Consider the following 13,424-nt stretch of genomic DNA (forward strand, 5'->3'; position numbering starts at 1 on the left):
AAGCCCATCCCGCAAACTCGTTTGCAAACTCTTCCCAAGACATGCTATCCACTTTCGGGTTCACATAATTCTTGAACCACTCTCGTGCCTTCTTGCACTTAAGTGTGAACCCAGCCATCTGAATGGCTCTACTATCATCAGCCCCAATCTCATCTGTGATCACCTTGACCCTCTCCAGATACACAAACGGGTCATCCCCTTTTTCATACTGAGGAGCACCCAACTTCATATAGTCGGTCATCTTGACCTTGCTCCCACTGGCTGAGCTAGGTCTAGGAGGTTAGGTAACTGGGGCTGCTGGTTCTGCTGGAGGAGGAGGTGCAGCATCCCCTGGGGTAGGGTTTGCTGGATTTGGATAATAAGGTGGAGGTGGATACATTGGGTACTGTGAATATGGTGGGTAGTAGGGTGGGTATGGCATCTGTGTGGGATAAGGGCTAAAGCTGTGGTAGTCCGATGTGCCTCCCATCGAATACCCAGGGTTTTGTGAGAAGGGTGGGTAGTAAGGTGGCTGAACAAATCTCGAGGCCTGAGTGCCTCCTTGGGACTCTCCCATACCTTCCTCGGACATGCTAACTCCCAGACTGCCATCCCTCCTCTGCTCTACATCCATATCATCCCCCACGTCCTCTGACGCTCCTCCCTGAACTGTTCCTCTGACTGATCTGCTTCTTCCCAGATCCAAAGACCTTCTAGGGTCTCTCACTGCTCTATCCCTGTTGGACCTGCTAGACATTGCCCTAGGCAATGCTGGAGGACGGGCGCTCATGCCCTCATCCTCAGGTGGCACTCCAGTCAATCGTGCAGATCGACGAGTTCCTCTCATCCTATTTCTGAAAAACAGCACACATCAAGCAAGCATTAGCATCATATGGTTCATGTGGGCACACATGAACCCTCATCACACATCATAGCATATCACATCATCATGTAAGACAGGACTCCACATCCTATCCTAGTGGACATGACCTTTCCTACTGTGCTTGACCTTCTATAACATCTATGAGCCCGACACTCTAGGTCCGACCATATGAACCTAGGGCTCTGATACCATTCTGTAACGACCCGAAAATCGGACCGCTACCGGCACTAGGATCCAGATCGGCTTAAGGCCGCCGGGACCCGTAGCAAGTCTGACATGAAACCTGTAAACCTGTTTAATCCCATACATGATCAACAATCATACATAAAAATTAAAACTTTTCTTTTCAACATTCCTCATACACCAAACTCAACCTGTGCATGCACTAACATAATCATAAACTTGACCCCTCAGTGGGATCTCATCAATGCCCCAATGGGCGATACATGAGTTGAGTTGGTTAAACATAAACATCAATAGACATTACGATCATGTATCAACAAGGGATTACAATACTCATAGGGTCAAGCACAACTATAACCTCAATATACCTCATTACATAAAATACTGTAATCTCTTACATTACATCATAGTACAATTGTCATGTCCACAATCTAACTTATTACATAAACATACTTCAAAACTCTGGCTAACCTCCTGGTCTACCCTGTACCTGCACATCTGGGGTTAGGGGAGAGGGGTGAGCTACAAAGCCCAGTGAGTAGAATAATAAAACAATTTAAAACATATGATAACATGGAATGCATCACAACACAGCTAATCACATCAAGAATGAATTTGTCACCAATAGTCCCCTACATGGACCAACTGTGCCATAGGCGTAGAATGGGCCTCACTGGTCTTTCTCTTACATAACATAACATAACATGGTCCAACTGTGCCAGGGGCGTAGAATGGGCCTCACTGGTCTTCCGTACCGTATCATCATCATCATTGCATAGGGGGACTAATGGATCATTCAACATCCATCCACATCATCAAACATAATATGCAATGCAACATATTCGTGAGTCTAATGCAACACCCTATTATCTTATGGCATTTATGATGCGTGAATCATGCTAAACTGATTTATTTATTTAAAAGTATAAGAGTTATTCCACTCACCTCTGGATAGCTCTGACCAGACACTGGGGCAACAGACTCACTGCTGGGGTCCTCGGTTCCTCGGGTCCGAACCTACACAGGTGGACTCAAATGAGGGACCAAACATACTAGAACATAACTCTAAAACATCCCCCAAAAACCCCCTAAAAATACCTCAAAACAATCATGCATAACATGCAAAGGAAGGCTGGACAGGGCAGGTTCGGCGGCACCTTCGGCAGCCGAAAGTCCCTCCAGAGTCGAAAGTCAGGCACTTTCGGCAGCACCTTCGGCGGCCGAAAGTCCCAGACAGAGACGAAAGTCTCCTTTCGGGGGCAAGCTTCGGCAGCCGAAGGCTGCCTCCACAAGAGGGTTCGGCGGCCGAAAGTCCCTTCGGCTGCCGAACCTGGTTTCTTCCCAAATGGCAGAAACTTGGCTCAAACATGCACAAAAGCCTCAAACTCATACCATCATGCATTTAGCTCAACCAAAACATGCATACAAGCCCCTAGGGGTCTCAAACTACCTTAAACCCCAACTACAACACACATACACAAGCATTTGCAAGCCACATTGTTCATGAACATACATTTATTCAAAAACTCATACAACCCTAAACATGCCATTCTACCCTATAAAACAACTTAAAACTTACTTAAAACATACAATGAGCTTAAGATCGGCTCTTACCTCTTGATGATCGAGAGAGAGGCGACCTAAACTCGGAGATCTAAGCAAATGAGCTCCTGAGTTCCCAAAGCTCCAAAACTTGTCTTAAATGCTCAAAACTTGCAATGTGAGGTGAAAACTCAAGAAAAATGGAGGACATTTGGAGAAAGAACACAAGATCTGGGGAGAGGGAGGTCGGAAGCTAGCTGTGGCCGAAAATGGGAGAAAGCTCGCCCATTTCGGCTAAGTGACCCATTTATAGGTGGCTGGCCAGGCCACGTTCGGGGGCCGAAAGTGCTTCCGCATGCATGCCATGTTCGGCGGCCAAACTTGAGTTTCGGCGGCCGAACCTGGACTTCCCTCACTCATGCTTTCGGGGGCCTAACGTGCCTCCAAAACGCATGCATGTTCGGCGGCCGAACTTGACTTTCGGCGGCCGAACCTGGGTTTTCCTCCAAGGACTTTTATTCAAAAACTCATTTTCCTTTTCAATCAAAATCATCAAAAACATTAAAACATTTCATGAAAACATGGTTTTACCCTTCTAGAGGTCTCCGACATCCGAGATTCCACCGGACGGTAGGAATTTCGATACCGGAATCTAGCCGGGTATTACAGAACTTGTCACCATTTAGCCAGAACTTGTTCCAATCATGCCAGGGGCGTAGTGCAGGCCACACCTGGTCTTTCTCTTATACATAACATAACATAACATACATATTCCATGGTGCCGGGGGCGTAGTGCAGGCCACATCCGGTCTTTCTCTTACATAGTGCCAGGGGAGTAGTGCAGGCCACACCTGGACTTCCATATCATATCATCATGTCATAACATATGAGGGCTAATGGATCATTCAACATTCATCCACATCAACAACATATTATGCAATGCAACATATTCGTGATTTCTAATGCAAGCATCCTAAAATATCACATGGCATCCGTGATACATGAACATGCTCAAAACTGATTTATTTAAAAGCATAAGAGTCATTCCACTCACCTATGGCTAGCTCTGACACTGACTGAAGCAGCTGACTCACTGCTAGGGTCCTCGGTTCCTCGGGTCCAAACCTACACAGGTGGACTCAAATGAGGGACCAACATACTAGAACATAACTCTAAAACATCCCCCAAAAACCCCCTAAAACACCTCAAAACAATCACGTAAAAACATGCAAAGGAAGGCTGGACAGGGCAGGTTCGGCGGCACCTTCGGCGGCCGAAAGTCCCTCAAGAGCTGAAACCCAGGCAGGTTCGGCGACACCTTCGGCGGCCGAAAGTCCCAGACAGAGACGAAAGTCTCTTTTCGGGGGCAACTTTGGCAGCCGAAAGGCCTGCCTCCCCAGCCATGTTCGGCGGCCGAACGTTCCTTCGGCTGCCGAACCTGGTTTCTGCCAAAGGGCAGAAACTTGGCTCCCTTGCACAAAAATTTCTCCTTTCCATTCCAACATGCATATAACTCATCCAAACTATGCAAATATACATACATTGGCTCGTAGGGGCCTCACACTAACTTAAACCCCAACTACAACACACAACAACAACACAAAACAACATACATTGCTCAAAACATAACATTAACTCAAAAACCTAACTATGAGCTAAACATGCATTCTACCCCATAGATCTTGCATAAAACTTACTTTAAACATAAAATGAGCTTAAGATCGGCTCTTACCTCTTAAAGATCGAGAGGGAGACGTCCTAAACTCGGAGGTGGGAGATTTTGAGTTCTTGAACCTCAAAGCTCCAAAACTTGCTCAAATCTCTTCAAAACGACATAAACCTTGTTAAAATATGAAGGATTGAAGGAAAATCATCAAAAACGAACCATGGAGGAGCAAGAACTCACCGTGGCCGAAAATGGGGAGAAAACTCGCCCGTTTCGGCCATGGAGCTCTTATATAGGGGCTGGCCAGTTCACGTTCGGGGGCCGAACGTGCCCCCACATCTCATGCATGTTCGACGGCCGAACATGAGGTTCGGCGGCCGAACCTGGTTTCTTTCAAACAAAAATTTCGGAGGCCAAAAGTGCTCCCAAAACCTATCCACGTTCGGCGGCCGAACATAACTTTCGGCGGCCGAACCTGGTAAAGGTTCCATGGTCTTTTTTTTTTTTTTTTCATTTGAAAACTCAAATTCATTCTTACTTAAAAATCATTAAAACATGAAAACATTTGTGAAAACATGATTTTACCCTTCTAGAGGTCTCCGACATCCGAGATTCCACCGAACGGTTGGAATTCCGATACCGGAGTCTAGCCGGGTATTACACTACGCCCCTGGCACTATGTAAGAGAAAGTCCGGGCGTGCCTGTACTACGCCCTCGGCACTATTGGATATGTATGTTATGATATGGAAGTCCAGGCGTGCCTGCTCTACGCCCCTGGCATGATTAGACTGTATAGAGGGCTAAATGGTGACAAGTTCATCCGTGATGTGAATTGTTTGTGCGGTGATGCATTCCATGATATCACATGTTTTAAATACAATGTTTTATTATTCTGCTCACTGAGCTCTAATAGCTCACCCTACTCCCTAAATTCCCCAGGTTTGTAGGTACGGGCTAGTCCAGGAAGTCAACAGGATTAGAAGTCATGTTTTATGTAATAGCTAGTTGTGGACATGAAAATGATGTAATGTAAAGTATAATCCAGTAATGTAATGTAATGATGTTATTGAGAATTAGAGTTGTGCTTGACCCTAGTATGTTGTTAATCCCTTTTTGGTTACATGATCTTTTAATGAAATGTTTTATGATGTTATGTAAACCAAACTTAAAATATGTTATGCTACCTCATTGGAGCAATTGATGACGACTCCAGTGTGGGGTTGAGGATTATGTATATGATTAATGCATGCACAGGTTGAGTTTGGTGAATGAATGAAAAGAAAAGTTCAAAATTTTTATGTATGTGTTGATCATGTATGGGATTAAACAGGTATACAGGATGAATGTTTGGCTTGCTACGGGTCTCGGCTGTAATACCCGGCTGGAGTCCGGCATCGGAATTCTACTTTCCGGTGGAGTCCGGGATGTCGGAAGTCTCTAGAAGGGTTAGATTTATGTTTTTCTAAAATGTTTTGGTATGTTTTATAGTTTTAGCATAAGGAAATGAGTTTTTTTTTAATGAAATGAACCAAGGCAGAAAAGTCAGGTTCGGCCGCCGAAGTTGAGGTTCGGCCGCCAAACATGCATGGCTTTCGGTTTCACGTGTGGCCGCCGAAGGTGGTCTGGCCAGCCACCTATAAATGGTCCTCAGTCGGTTGAAGCGGTAAGATCACCGTTTCTTTTGTCTTCTGAGGTGAGACCCTGTCCTTTGTGAGTATTCTTTCATGTTTTCATTCAATCTTGCAAAGATTTGATTAGTTTTTATGGTATTTTGAAGGTTTTAAGCTAAATCTCAAAGTTGTGAAGTTTGGAGAGTTTGAAGGAGAGTTGCTCCAAAACTCCACGTTAGGATCATTCATCTTCTTGGTTTCAAGAGGTAAGTGAAGATCCTGAGCTTGTTTTTATGTTTTCTGAAGGTTTTATGTGGTTTTGGGGGAGAGTTGCATGAATAGTGTTATTTGTGAGGTTTTAATGATTTGGTGAGTAAAGCTTGTTTCTGTGTTGTTTGTTTTGTGTGTTTGGGGTTGTTAGGTAGGTTTTGACCCCTTTGAGCATATACATGAGTGTATGAAAGTTGAGGATTGAGGTGGTTGAGTTTGAGAGGGTTTGGTGCTTTTGGCGAGAGGCAGAGCAAGTTTCTGCCTTGTGGATGAACTCAGGTTCGGCCGCCGAAGGTACATTCGGCCGCCGAACCCATGAGGAGGTGGCTTCGGCTGCCCAAGCTTGCCCCCGAACTTTTGGACTTTCGGTTCTGGAGGAAAGTTCGGCCGCCGAAGGTGCCGCCGAAGGTTAGAGACTTTCGTCTCTGGAGTGCCTTTTGGCCTCCGAAACTTGCCCTCGAAAGGGTTCGGCTGCCGAAAGTAGAGATTCGGCTGTCGAAGGTGCTTGAGTTTCGTCTCTGGAGAGGACTTTCGGCCGCCGAACCTACCTCCGAAAGTGTCCTGTCCAGCTTTCCTTTGCATGGATATTAGAGTGAGTTTAAGGGGATTCTTGGGAAATTTCATAGAGTTGTTCATCAGCTAGTTGGTCCCTCATTTGAGTCCATCTGTATAGGTACAGACCTGAGGAACCAGAGAGAGCAGCAGTGAGTTCTGCTCCAGAGTTTTCAGAGCCTGCAGAGTCAGTCCAGATAGCCAGAGGTGAGTGGAACTAAACTTAATACTTTTAATTGAGACATAAACTGCTTTCAGCATAGTTCATGCATCATGAGTATATAGCAGGTTGTTTGCATTAGCATTCACGAATATGTTGCATTGCATAGTTTATTGTTGTTGTGGGTGAATGCTGAATGATCCAATAGTCTCTGAGAGAAGTCCAGGAGCCTTTGACTACGCCCTGGCAGGTACAGAGAAGTCCAGGAGCCTTTGACTACACCCTGGCAGGTATATAGTAAAGTCCAGGAGCCTTTGACTACGCCCTGGCAACGGTAAGTACAGAGGTGTTATATCCACATATACATATATGACAGGAAGACCAGGTGCTCGATTCTACGCCCTGGCACGGCACAGTTATCGGGACTATGTGGTGACAGGTTTACCTTTGATGTGGATTGTCTGTGATATGGTGCATTCCATGAGATCATCTTTTACTGAGATGTTTTACTGTTCTACTCACTGGGCTATAGAGCTCATCCCACTCCCTTAACCCCAGTTTTGCAGGTTCAGTGTACAGTATACAGAGGAGATCCACAGAGTACAGAAAGAGTAAAGAGATTTGTAATAGCTTAGAATGGACATGTAATATTAAAGAGATGTAATAGTTGTGTATAAAGTTAGAAATATGCTTGACTGAGTGATGTTGTTCTTAACATGATCTGTATATGTATATCTGTTTTACTGTATGTGAACACCAGGCTTAACAGGTATGAGTTAATCCATTTAGAGCAAGCTCTAGTCAGGGGTACAGAGTATAGAGTACAGAGTACAGAGTACAGAGTACAGAGATAGTGCATGCACAGGTTAAGCCTTGGTGCAGAAAAGAGTTTTTATTTTCACAGAAAATGTATGATCATGTATGAGTTTTACAGGTACACAGAGAGTATAGCAGGCTTGCTACGGGTTCTGGCGGCCTTAAGCCGACCTGAATCCTAGTGCCGGTGACGGTCCATTTTGGGGTTGTTACACCGGCGGCCTTAAGCCGATCTGGATCCTAGCGCCGGTAGCGGTCCGATTTTCGGGTCGTTACATTGAGCAACACCATATCTCCCTCTTGAAACTCTACAAGCTTCCTGCGGACATCTGCATAACTCTTCTGTCGACTCACAGCAGTTCTGATCATTTCTCTGATAATGGGCACTACTCTGCTGGTGATCTCTACTAGCTCAAGCCCTGCTAAGGCCCTTTCTCCAACTTCTTCCCAGCAGACAGGTGACCTGCACTTCCTTCCACACAAAACTTCATATGGAGCCATCCCTATGCTAGCATGATAGCTGTTATTGTAGGTAAACTCCACCAAGGGTAGATGCTGCCTCCAAGAACCGCCAAAAATCTAGCACACACATTCTGAGCATATCTTCAGTTGTCTGGATGGTCCTCTCTGACTGTCCATCAGTCTATGGATGGAAAGCAGTGCTAAAATCTAGCCTGGTACCCATAGTGTTCTGCAGACTCCGCCAAAACCTGGAGGTGAATTGGGGTCCCCTATCTGACACTATTGAAACGGGAGCCCCATGCAACCAGACCACTTCTTCAACATACACCTGCTCCAACTTGTCCATAGAATAGCCACTCCTGACCGGAATGAAGTGAGCAGATTTGGTCAGTCTGTCCACAATCACCCATATGGAGTCCAATCTGTTGGACGTTGCCGGTAACCCCACCATGAAATCCATAGCTATATTCTCCCATTTCCATTCTGAAATCGACAGTGGGTTAAGCATTCCAGCCGGCTTCTGATATTCCAGCTTCACCCTCTGACATACCTCGCAGGCGGACACGAACTGAGCCACTTCTCTTTTCATAGCTGGCCACCAATAAACTCTTTTTAGATCTTGATATATTTTGGTGGCTCTAGGGTGAACACTGCATCTAGCATTATGAGCTTCTCTCATAATGTCTCCCTTCAGACTCACGTCATCTGGTACACATAACCTACTCCCATAGCGGAGGATCCCCTTGTTGTCAAATCTGAACTCTTCATTCTTACCTACCTGGACTGCTCTTGCTATCTTCACCAACTCGGGGTCCTCATGTTGTTTCTGAGCCACCTGCTCCAGAAACACGGGTGTCACTCTCATCTGGGCTATCAAAGCACCTGTAGCAGACAACTCCAACTGTAGCCCTTCATCAATGAGCTTATAAAATTCCCTCACCACCGGTCTCCTCTCTGCTGTAATATGGGACAAACTGCCAAGTGATTTCCGGCTTAGGGCATCTGCCACAACATTTGCCTTACCTGGATGGTACTAAATTTTGCAATCATAGTCAGTAAGCAGTTCTACCCATCTTCTCTGCCTCAGATTCAACTCTCTCTGACTCAAGATGTACTACAAGCTCTTATGATCTGTGAAAATCTCACATTTAACCCCATAAAGGTAGTGCCTCCACATCTTGAGTGCGAAGATCACAGCTGCCATCTCTAGATCGTGTGTAGGATAATTCAACTCATGCTTCTTCAGCTGCCTAGAAGCATAAGCAATTACCCTCTCATTTTGCATCAACACACAACCTAGTCCCACACGGGACGCATCACAAAACACTGTGAAGTCTTCATTACTGGTAGGCAGAGCTAACATCGGTGCTAACGTCAATCTTTTCTTCAGCTCTTTAAAGCTTTCCTCACACTGATCAGACCACACAAACCTCTAATTTTTCTTGGTCAGCCTGGTCATAAGAGCGGCAATTTTGGAGAAGTCCTGAACGAACTTCCTGTAGTAACCTACCAAACCCAGAAAACTCTTAATCTCTGTAACTATAGTGGGCCTAGGCCAGTTACCTACAGCTTCCATTGTAACGACCCGAAAATCGGACTGCTACCGGTGCTAGGATCCAGATCGGCATAAGGCCGCCGGGACCCGTAGCAAGCCTGACATACATCCTGTAAACCTGTTTAATCCCATACATGATCAACAGCATACATAAAAATTTGAACTTTTCTTTTCTTTTACCAAGCTCAACCTGTGCATGCACATAAACATAAACCCCAGACTGGAGCTCTCATCAAATGCTCCAATGGGGCATCTCATCATACACAAGCTTGGTAGAACATAAGCATCATAAAACATAGATCATGTATACAAAAGGGATCACCATACACATAGGGTCAAGCACAACCTCTAATCCTCAATATCATTTTTACATTTTATCATGTCCACATTCTATCTATTACGTACACATGACTTCATCCATCTTGACTTCACTGTCTAGCCCGTACCTGCAACCCTGGGGGATTAGGGAAAGGGGTGAGCTACTAGAGCCTAGTGAGCAGAATAATAAAAACATTTAAATCATATGCCATAATGGAATGCATCACATCACAGACAAATCACATCACGGATGGTATTGTCACCAATAGTCCTCTACATTCCAAAGTGCCGGGACGTAGAATGGGTCAACCGGTCTTTCTCTTAAACATATCATAACATAACATTTTCAAGGTGCCGGGACGTAGAATGGATCAACCGGTCTTTCTCTTACATAGTGTCGGGACGTAGAATGGGTCAACAGGACTTCCATACCATGACATACCGTACCATATCACATCATATCATATGAGGACTAAAGGATCATCCAATAACCAATCCACATCAACATCTTAGAATGCAATGCAATATATTCGTGAATTCTAATGCAAACAACCTAAGATATCACATGGCATTCATGATGCATGAATATGCTCAATACTTTATAAATTATTCGCTTTAAAACGTAAAGGTTTATTCTACTCACCTCAGCTAGCTCTGACAATGACTGAAGCAGCTGACTCACTGCTGGGGTCCTCGGTTCCTCGGGTCCGAACCTACACAGGTGGACTCAAATGAGGGACCAAATATACTAGAACATGACTCTAAAAACATCACCCAAAAGCTCCCTAAAACACCTCAAAACAATCATGCAAAACATGCAAAGGAAGGCTGAACAGGGCACTTTCGGCGGCAGGTTCGGCGGCCGAAAGTCCCTCCAGAGCCGAAAGTCAGGCAGGTTCGGCGGCACCTTCGGTGGCCGAAAGTGCCCTCCAGAGACGAAAGTCCATTTTCGGGGGCACGCTTCTGCAGCCGAAAGGCTTGCCTCCCAGGCATGTTCGACGGCCGAAAGTCCTTCGGCTGCCGAACCTGGTTTCTGCCAAAAGGGCAGAAACTCAGATCCTCATGCACATTTGCCTCCCAAAGCCTTCAATCAAGCATACAACTCATCCAAAACATGCATAGATACAAACATCAGCTCCTAGGGGCTTCAAACTATCTTAAACCCCAACTACAATACATCAAACATGCATATACAACATACATTGTCCATAAAACACATAAAACCTAAAAATGCTCAACTAACATAAACATACATTTCTACCCCATGAATCAACTTAAAACTTGTTTAAAACATATAGTGAGCTCAAGATCGGCCCTTACCTCTTAAGGATCGAGAGGAAAATGACCCTAGCTCGGAGATGGGAGAGATTGAGTTTCTTGAACCTCAAAGCTCCAAAACTTGCTTTATGCTCAAAAATCTTCAAAACAAAGTTGCAAACTCATAAAAATCATGAAGAATGGAAGGAAGAAACTCAAGATCAGCGAGGGACGGCGGAGAGCTCACCTTGGCCGAAAATGGGGAGAAAAGCTCACCCGTTTCGGCTAAGGGACCCTTTTATAGGTGGCTGGTCAGGCCACATTCGGAGGCCGAACGTGCCTCCGCATGCATGCCATGTTCGGCGGCCGAACATAAGGTTCGGCGGCCGAACCTGGACTTCCCTCACTTATGCTTTCAAGGGCCGAAAGCACTCCCGAAGTGCATGCATGTTCGGCGGCCGAACTTAAGGTTCGGCGGCCGAATCTGGGTCTTCCTCCAAGATTATTTTCATGAAAAAACTCATTTTCCTTCTAGCTTAAAAACATAAAATACATTAAAACATTTTATAAAAAACATGATTTTACCCTTCTAGAGGTTTTCGACATCCGAGATTCCACCGGACGGTAGGAATTTCGATACCGGAGTCTAGCTGGGTATTACATTCTCCCCCCCTTAAGAACATTCGTCCCCGAATGTTCCTCAACTAGCACATGCAAGGCACACAACATAACATACATATAAAACACATGAACTCACCAGGAACTAACCTTAGAAAAGATAAGGGTATTGCTGGAGCATGGACTCCCGTGTCTCCCAAGTGCATTCTTCCAAATTGTGGTGGTTCCAAAGGACTTTCACCATCGGGATTTCCTTATTCCTCAACTTTCTGATCTGGGTGTCTATGATCCGCACTGGCTGCTCAACATAGGTGAGATCTTCTTGGATCTCTACATCAGGCTCACTAAGAACCTTGCCCGAATTTGACACGAACTTCCTCAACATGGAAACATGGAAAACCGGATGGATTCTTTCCATTGAAGTAGGTAAATCCAGCTTGTACGACACATTCCCAATCTTTTGCAAGATTTCAAAGGGTCCGATGTATCGTGGGGCTAGTTTACCTTTCTTCCCAAAACGAACCACTCCTTTCATAGGAAACACCTTGAGCAATACCAGATCTCCCTCCTGAAACTCTACTTGCCTTCTGCGGAGGTCTGCATAACTCTTCTGTCTGCTTGCAGCAGTCTTGATTCTTTCTCTGATTATGGGTACCACCCTGCTGGTGATCTCTACTAGCTCAGGCCCTGCCAACGCCTTCTCTCCAACTTCCTCCCAGCAAACAGGTGACCTGCACTTCCTTCCATATAAAGCTTCATATGGAGCCATCCCGATGCTAGCATGATGACTGTTATTGTAGGCAAACTCCACCAAGGGTAGATGCTGCCTCCAAGAACCGCCAAAATCCAGCACACACATTCTAAGCATATCCTCTATCGTCTGGATGGTCCTCTCTGATTGTCCGTCCGTCTGTGGATGAAAGGCAATACTGAAATCCAACCTAGTACCCATGGCATTTTGCAGACTCCGCCAAAACCTGGAGGTGAACTGGGGTCCTCTATCGGCCACTATCGAAACAGGAACCCCATACAGCCTGACGATCTCATCAACATACACCTGTGCCAACTTGTCCACAGAATAGCCACTCCTAACAGGGATGAAGTGAGCAGATTTGGTGAGTCTATCCACAATCACCCATATGGAGTCCAATCTGTTGGACGCCGCCGGTAACCCCACCACGAAGTCCATAGCTATATTCTCCCATTTCCACTCTGGAATAGGTAGCGGGTTAAGCATTCCAGCCGGCTTCTGATGTTCCAGCTTCACCCTCTGACACACTTCGCAGGCTGACACAAACTGTGCGACTTCTCTCTTCATAGCTGGCCACCAATAAACTTTCTTCAGATCTTGATATATCTTGGTGGCTCCGGGGTGAACGCTGTATCTTGTATTATGAGCCTCTCTCATAATGTCTCCTTTTAGCCCTATATCATCTGGTACACACAATCGGCTCCCATAGCGGAGGATCCCCTTGTTGTCGAATCTGAACTCACTATCTTTGCCTGACTGAACAGTCCTGGCAATCTTCACTAACTCTGGGTCCTCGTGCTG

The sequence above is a fragment of the Manihot esculenta genome, chromosome 1, assembly GCF_001659605.2.
Source record: "Manihot esculenta cultivar AM560-2 chromosome 1, M.esculenta_v8, whole genome shotgun sequence".
NCBI lineage: Eukaryota > Viridiplantae > Streptophyta > Magnoliopsida > Malpighiales > Euphorbiaceae > Manihot > Manihot esculenta.